The following is an 8,478-nucleotide window of genomic DNA, read 5'->3' as shown; positions in this document are numbered from 1 at the left end:
GTGTGTGTGTGTGTGTGTGCACAGTGTCACTTCCCGTGTGTGCATGTACAGTATGTGTGTTTCTGGTGGCAGCACTTCAGCTCTGTGATGGCTGTATTAAGGCTGTGTGATCTGTTGACATGTGTGATCATATTGGAAGCCATTACCTCCAGCAGCTGTCTGTTTGTCTGTCTGGAGCTTCTAGGATGCTAAGGTTAGCTTGTGTCTCTCCCTCATCCTCCCTCTTTCTTTCTTCCTTCCTTCCTTTCCTTCTTTCTTTCTTTCTTTCTCTCCCCCTCCTTCCCTCTTTCTTCCTTTTTCAATCCATCTCATGTCTGGATGACCCCCCCCTTCCTCCTCCTTCCCTCATCTCCATCCCTCCATCCCCATTCCCTCTCCGCCCCTCTAAATGGATCGTTTTAAAGCCTTTCTTTTCCATTTCCATGTTGCTGTAGGTAGTAGCTAGCCCATGGTGCTTTTTTTCTGGGTGGAATAAAAAGACAAAGGCCGGCTGTGAGTGTGTGCGGGGGGCATTTTCAGGCAGGTTTCTGGCTGATTTAGCTTCACACTGCACTACTGGCCCTTCAGTTTTTTTTGTGTTGTTTTGTTTTATATTCTAATCTCCCCCCTATTTCTCTGGTCCTCAGACCCCCCCATCATCATCATCTTTCTGTATGGGAATCATTTAGAGCTGAAAGAATTGCTTATGAAGGGAAAAAAATGGAGCACATCACAGGTCCAGAGAAAGGCCTGTTTTGATCTCATTGTGATGTGGTGTGTATGTGTGTGTTTTTGTGTGTGTCATCTCTCCTTTTGCGAGCCTCTTTCAGCCAGCCATAGCAGTGAAAACAACCTCCCCCCGACTCAAAACACTCCATCTCAAATGAAAGGCATCCGCACCAATCACTGAAAAAGCCAGAACAAAAACTGCTCCTTTTAACATTTAATAGTCTGCCAGCAGGAGATTTTTTATTTTTTTTTTTTAGGGGTGGGGGAGTTTGAAGATATCAGGTGGGATGGTTGTGGTGTCTGTAAGGCAGGATGATGGACTGTAACCTCCCCTTCCTCCTCTTAAAACCAAAAAAGCTAAACAAATAAATGTAGCCAGAAATTTGAGTACTGGAAAATGCTGGAATCTGTGGCCTGTGCTTTTGGTTGGATTAACCCTTTAGTGGGACAGATGGCTCCATCCCCCTGCCGAGCTGACAAACCCCGGTCAGCTCGTCACCCCTCCTGCATTTTTTGTATCTGTGTGTGTGTGTGTGTCTGTGTGTGCGCGCATGTCTTTCAACACACACAAAAAGAAAAAAAAGAAAAGAAGCTCTGGCAAGCTTGCTCTGGCCAAGATGGTGGATGGATCTGTTTTGGTTTTGGAATATGACGGCAGTCTGCTAGCCCTCCCCTTGTGTTTGCGTATGTGCACGTGCATGCAGTTGTGTGCGTCTTGAATATCATCCATGAGGACATGCCTCAGTATCTTCTTGGAAAATGTGGACTAGCCGGCTAGGTTGACATGAGCGCGTGTTTATTTGTGGAGATTTAGAGAAATGCTTCTGTAATAGCTTCTGCACAACAGTTGGGTTTAAAGACTGTAGCCAGATTTTCAAGGCAGGCCCCATAATCCATGTTGCTGCCTTGTGATCATCATCCACCGGCTACATACAGTATTTTTTTAAATGGCCACTTATTTCAGAAAGGCAGATGCTCTAGTAAACCCAACATAATCAGCAAAAATGCGGTCAGTTTGGGGAAAAACTATGTCTGCCAGATTACACCAGAAAAAATTAGATATGATTACTGGGGTTTAACCCACATGACTAATGTGTGGTACCTCCTTTATAGTGTCTTGATGTGTTTATTCTGACTGCCCCCAGATGGAAATCGTAACTACTTTGCCGAATAGAACCGTTCATGTAAGATTTACTGCGAAAATAGTGTTTTTGCACAATTTAACGTCGTGCCGCCTGTGTAGCAAATGTAATAGATGGCACACATGCAGTGAGTCTGGCTTGAAAGTAAAATGACTGGACTCTTTCAAAGACACCTAGCCGGCTAATTCAATCCACTGCTAGGCCTGCCTTTAATGTAACGCAGTCATCGCATTTCATTTCAGAGCCGTGTGATTCACGGTGCAATGCATCTTTTAGTTAATACAGGCACGGCTAAGAAAAAGCATTTGCTGGCTGCATGTTGAGGCTCCTACTTTTATTAGAAACAGAGCTGTTGGGGTGCACATCTCATCGGCCCATTGCTTCACCCTTTCACTTCACTTTCTCATGTGAGATGTGCAGTGAAGAATGCTCACATCATACCTCAGGTTTCTGCTAAATCGGAGTAAACGATAGATATTTTGTGTCCAGTAGCCTAGTTTAGTTTGCGTCCTACGTCTTTCATATCGTATTGGTTTGTTTTGTGCCACGCTGTCAGTATTTTCATATTTAAGTTGATTGTTTTGTTAAAGGGGAATTCCTTCAGTTTTAAACATCAGTGTGCATTTACAGGACCTGAAGACTAGCAGTGCACATGTGGTGAAAAGTTTAAGGTGTAAAGGCTTGTGGCTCCAGAGAGAGATGCTCAGAATATGATAAATTGCCTCAAGTGACGTTGCACAAGGCAGTGCTGTTTGGGCTTAAAGACTACAGGTTTGAAAATGAAAACATCTTGAAGTGTGTGAAGTTATAAAGAGCTGAACCTACCTGACCTCTGTAGCCTGCACCTCAGTGGCTGGTCAAGCCCGCATTTGTTGCTCGTGGCGTACAATGCCTGAATCATCGACCAAACTGTTGGTCATCATGTGGGTAAATCTTGATTTATACTTCTGCACTGAGTCTTCACCATACAGATGCCACAGCTGCATACCCTAAACCGTAATCTGATGCGCACCTCCTCAGAAATGTAACTGCATTTAGTAGTATGACCACAACAATTGTGATTCTGATTGATTTGTGCAAAGATTATGTCTCTCAGATATTATTGGCTGATATTTGTCTGTCACAGATGTATCGCTGTCTGTGTACATGTTGTTGTCAATATGAAAACTTTCTTTTATTGAACACTGTACATAAAAAAGGGTAAATTAGAAGTGGTGTTATCAGATTGTTTGTCCAGCAGAGCAGCTCTGACTCCATTATTAACACTTTCAGCACTGTCTGCAGCACATGTAGCAGAGTACGTATCATGGTTAAACAGGCGATGCTGCTGACTAGTTAACCAGTGTAAATTACATTTCCCAAATTCAATAAACAATGCCAATATCATTTTCAATTTTCAGTATAATTCTAGCATGCGATACATCTGCCACATATAATTCTATCAGATTTTTTACCCCCTAAAATCACCATCAGCCCCAGAAGTCCAGTATCAGCCTGCCTCTATGTACTCAGCTGACGGCTCACAATGCAACCAAATTGCCAAATTAGCCATATGTCGTCTGCATGTTTTCACACTTCTACCAATCCATGTGTCGGCTAAAATTTCCAAAATTTTAACAATTTCAGCTGCATTTTTCTGTAAGATGTGCGAAGAACCATGTTTTCCCGCATGGATGCTATTGGTTCCGACTCACTTGTTCATGTTGCAGTGATTTCAGTTAAAGTAACTGTTGTTCAACATCAGCTTTAACGCGATCATGTCTCCCACAGACTCATAGCTATTGTCCAAAGTACTTGAACAAACTCAACACAGTTGCACAGAAACCCCAGTGCGAGTTAGTCTTTTGGTGGCGTATATTTGTAGCAGGACAGAAGAAGCATAAACGCTCACAACAGCAAAGTCAACTTGCGTAGAAGTTTGGCTCTGTGGAGATTCAACGCAGGAGTATCAACCAGATTTAAGGGTTTAAGTTCTGGCAAGGAGGGAAAATGCCTTGGCATGGCCTCTCAGTGGTTCATATTACCAGCATGTATTGAGTAATATTCTCATTCGCCAACTTTACTTTCTCCTGACACAAAAAAATGTCTCCTGTTTCTCTGTGTAAAAAACAAAAAGAAAAATCGTTATTATCCTTCACATCTGGATTCTGGCACGACTCATTTAAATAAGTGCAGCAGCCGAGAGGAGTAAAGCAGCAGTTATTTGGTATACTTCTGAATTACATGACATCATCAACATCAGACTTGGAGCTTTTGGCGGGACTTGGTCGGCGGCTTGAGAAAAACCACAGTTGTCTTCCAGTCAAGCTCGAAAGCAGGAACAGTTTTGTCTGGCCACACAGGGAGTTGTCACAACTGCCAAACGTACTGGAGACACAGAAAACACAAATGAGCAGATCAGAGACTGTGCGGAGTAATCTGTGGTATTAACTTTCTTAATATTCTTTGTTTGAAAGAGGAGATGAATAGTGGCTTAAAGATTAAAAGAGAGGCGCGGTAGCATTACAGATTTTGAAGAAGTGGAACAAACAATAGGACCAGTACACGGAACAAAGAGTGCATGGACAGAGAGAAATGAATGAAGGAGTGATAGAAGCAGAAAGAAGCGATGGAGGGGAGGGTGCTGAGTCCCCTGTCCCATCCACTGGGTCATGCTCATGAAAGTTTTAATCAAGTTATGCGGATAACAGCTTCTCCCTTACCCAGCACGTACCTATGATTCTGCACAGACGGCCTTGTCAGTGATTGGTGTGGGTCCTACCCATTGTAGAGGAGCTATAGTTTCTCCCTATACATGGCCGGAGTTTGGGATGTCGCCATTGTCTCCATGTCAGTCGCAAGCCACTTAAAATGCACTCTTTCAAATAACTCCTGTCCTGAATGACCTGAATGCCAGCACAGACGCCGAATAAGAATAGCTGGATCTATTAATAGAACAATTATGATAATGAATCATTGCCAAACACATTTATGATGGCCTACTTTTCACTCATGGCAGTGATCACTTTACCATGATGAAAACGTTAAAACAAGTCAGGTTTTTTTTTTCTGTCCTTGTTTTGTTTAAATATGACTTTTATCCCCGTTTCTGATTTGCCTAAGGAATTAACCCACCGAGCTCTGAATGACGGTGTTTTCCACCTTGCTGTGCATGTTGTTTCTCTGAACCTTCTGACTTTTGAAGACAAATTGTATCTAGGTCATACTGAAGTCTGTGTGTAGTGTGGGCATATAGTGTGGAGGCCTCCCTCAAACTGAGGGTTGTGGTTTTTGTCTTTTGAGGCTTCATTGGTTTGAAATGATCAGGATCTGCAACAAAACAATTTTTTTTCTTTGTCTTCTTTGCCTATGTAGGAGTACAACAGCGCTCTTAGTCACTGACTAAATGTCATAGTGTTTGGGTAAGTGTGTTTCCTTTAGAACTTGACTAACTTGTTTTGTCAGGACTTGATGCAGCACTCTGTACCTGTACAGTACGCTTAGTACGTCCCAAACAGAACAGAGACACTTCGATTCCAACATTTTAATTGCTCCAAGAATTTTGTGCCACATGTAACCTGACATAAACATGATTCTACTGGATAGACGCCGCAAAAAAATGTGCTAATTCTGTCTACAGAAATAGCTGTGGTGTGCACCGTATTGCTAAATATAGCCATACTGTGTGACATCTGGGCTATGTGTGCATTAACCCAATTGGTCTTGTTTTTCTGTCTGACGCTGTTATGTCATCGGTAGTGACACAACGACTTGTGCGAGTCGGTCTCTTGTGTGATTGCTGCACAGCAGATGAGCATTGATCATTGTCAGTTTCAGACACATGCAAACCCTCCATTTGCCTTGAATCTTCGATATGATTGGTGGTAATAATCGACTTGCTCGCTGTGTTGTCTGTCACGTAATTCAGTTTTTCTTTTAAGAATGGATCCAAACCCCCTCCGTCACCCGAGCTTCACAGGCAGATCAACACACTTGTCTGTAAGCTATTTCTTTGCTCATGACTACTGAGAAAAATACAGTTTTGGGTGGAGAGATCTTTAAGTGATACTCCTCTTAAAGTCTTAAAAGCCCCGGGGGTCAGAAAGCAGAAAGACATCCTCCTCCTAGTTTGTCCAGCAAACATATTCTGCAAATGTTCTCATGTTTTAACCAAATTATGCGTCGATACTCTTAGTGCAGGTAATATTTTGATGTCTCGGAGAACGAATCGCATCAAGGAAGGCAAACAAGTTGTCTTATTCATGACATCTTTTTAAAAATCTGATCATTAGATCCAAGAGGAAAGGTGTATAAATACACTTTGGCGTAATTTTGCTGCTACAGCTTGTTTTTGTGGAACCAATTTTCTCAGTTTGAACAAGTTTTATTTGGACACTTTCGCTTGGATCTCGGTTTCACTCGGTTGGCCCGGCGTCTACTCATGTTCGCTCTAATATCTCTAAACCTTTTCGGGTGTTGTAGATGCCGCAAAAGGAGAAGAAAACACGGTACTAACATGAGAGAGGTATTTGAATCTGGTTCGCTTAGCCCTTTTAAAGCCGAGACATCTGTGACATTTGAGCAAGATAAAGACACACTAATGAACAACGGCAAACTGCACCGTCAAACTGGATCTAATGAAGATGTCAAGCAAGATAACTCCTCAGCTCCCAGCCATGAAGCCAAAGTCGTCCAAGGAGTCAAGCCCAACGTTGTCCTTGTGGAGGGAATTAAATGTAGGTCACAGCTAAAATGCAAGGCCAGGCCTGGGGGATATGTGTGCCAAGGGTGCTCTGTTGCTCTGGGGGAATGCAAGTGTAGGAAATAAACAGATTTTTCACACATGGTTATTTTTAGAAGCTGGGTTGTGGCTGCTTGCATGCCTGTACAGCCTCCCCTTTTTTTTTCATGTGTTTTGATGCCATTGTGTTAAAAAAAAAAAAAAAAAAGCTAATTTTAATTTCATGTGTTTTACTCTGGTTTGAAGTCAGTTGTTGACAAGCTGAGCTACTTTTGCTTCCCCTGCTGGCATTTCTGTCCTGTCTTCCCACATAATTCAGCGTGGTTGAAGTGATGATAATTTACCTTTCAGTCATTCATCAAGCTGCGAAAGATGTTTCAGCGATGCACAATTCAATAACGTAGTCGTCGCATTCTTTCTTACGCTGCCATTATACTCTTAAAATCTAATCTTGGTGTCATCCTCAGCCTTCACAAATGTCAGCAACCTTAGTCTGAGTCTATCATGCCACTAGAAGGGCAGACACTCCCTTAAAATAGTCTGCCATCAATTAAATATAGATGAGCTGCTTGGATTTGTCTGCCAGTGAGTGTTAGTTGTGCTTGAAGAGGGAAGAGGTGAATATCTTCCATATATTAAGTACATTAGAGCAATCCATTTTGTTTTACAGCATTTAAATCATGAGGTCTACTTCAGGTTCTGCATGAGTGCTTTGTTCTGTGCGAGACATCCAACACTTATCTCTAATTTATTCCCATAAAGGTAGGGTAAGAGGCTCACTATTTGTTTGAGACGTGACCCAGTGAATACAATATACAGTACAAGGGAGGAAATGAATGCTTTAATGTACAATCTCAGAGTCTTTGTGGGACAGGTAGTCATAGGTTTCTTTTCATAGGTTTGTTAATGTTGGTTATCTTGTTAAGAAATTGAGTGGAATAGCTAATTACTTGCTATTGATTTTTGTATTCAACATGGCGATGCAAACCATCATGTTATTGTTCTCATTGTTGTCCTTGGACTGAGACGTGGACCTTGAACGCCACAGTTCAGTCGGTTCAGTCGAGATGATGGGAAAATGACATAAAGGAGACAATTTGATATTGATCCGATGTAAGCTGAGTGACAGCGTAGACAAACTGGGAAGGCCAAGGTCACAGCGAGGGTTGTGACCAATTGCTGTCATGTATTGATTGTGGTTTGAAAGACATCATGGTGTAACCGGACGCTCTCTGTAGTTGATAAACCCAATTTTGTGTTACCGTGTGAAGGGAAAAAAAACATTTTGATTGATGCTAAGGTCATAGTGACACCAAAGTTTGGGCTGTAAAAACAGAAAAAAATAAATTAAAATGACTTTGATATACTGGGGAATATCTAGAGATTTGCCTGGAACCAATGGACACAGGGCACGTGACTCTGTTCTTACAACAACTTGTCTACGCAGACGGTATTGACCCTCATGTTGGACAAAGAAAAACACATGGGGCAGTTCTTACAGGAAGTAACATCTACTTACAGATTGGACGGTAACACAGCGTCAGTTCCTGATGTGTGTTGATGACAGTGAGCAGACATAGCACAGGATTCCTGGAGAATTCAGAACATCCCACTGTAGTTGGGCTCCATAGATGGAGACCTTGTTCAATTTAAAGCATCTCCAATGTCTGACAGAGACCACTTCTATTCCAACTCATTTAATAATTAATTATAACGGTGTGGAAGGCCGAGAATCTCCTCATGCAGTCTTTGCTCATAATGTTTTAATCATCACTTGTGTTTTCTGGCACATGCGCAGATTTGGGAGGATGATGAACTTTATATCACTTGTGTGTGGAAAGCATGAATTGGACTTTAACCACCTATAATATAATTTTATTTTATTTTTTTTAAAGTCCTGCACTTGAA

This window comes from Stegastes partitus, unplaced genomic scaffold (genome assembly GCF_000690725.1).
Source record: "Stegastes partitus isolate 25-593 unplaced genomic scaffold, Stegastes_partitus-1.0.2 Scaffold182, whole genome shotgun sequence".
NCBI lineage: Eukaryota > Metazoa > Chordata > Actinopteri > Pomacentridae > Stegastes > Stegastes partitus.
Note: the sequence above shows the minus strand (reverse complement) of the source record.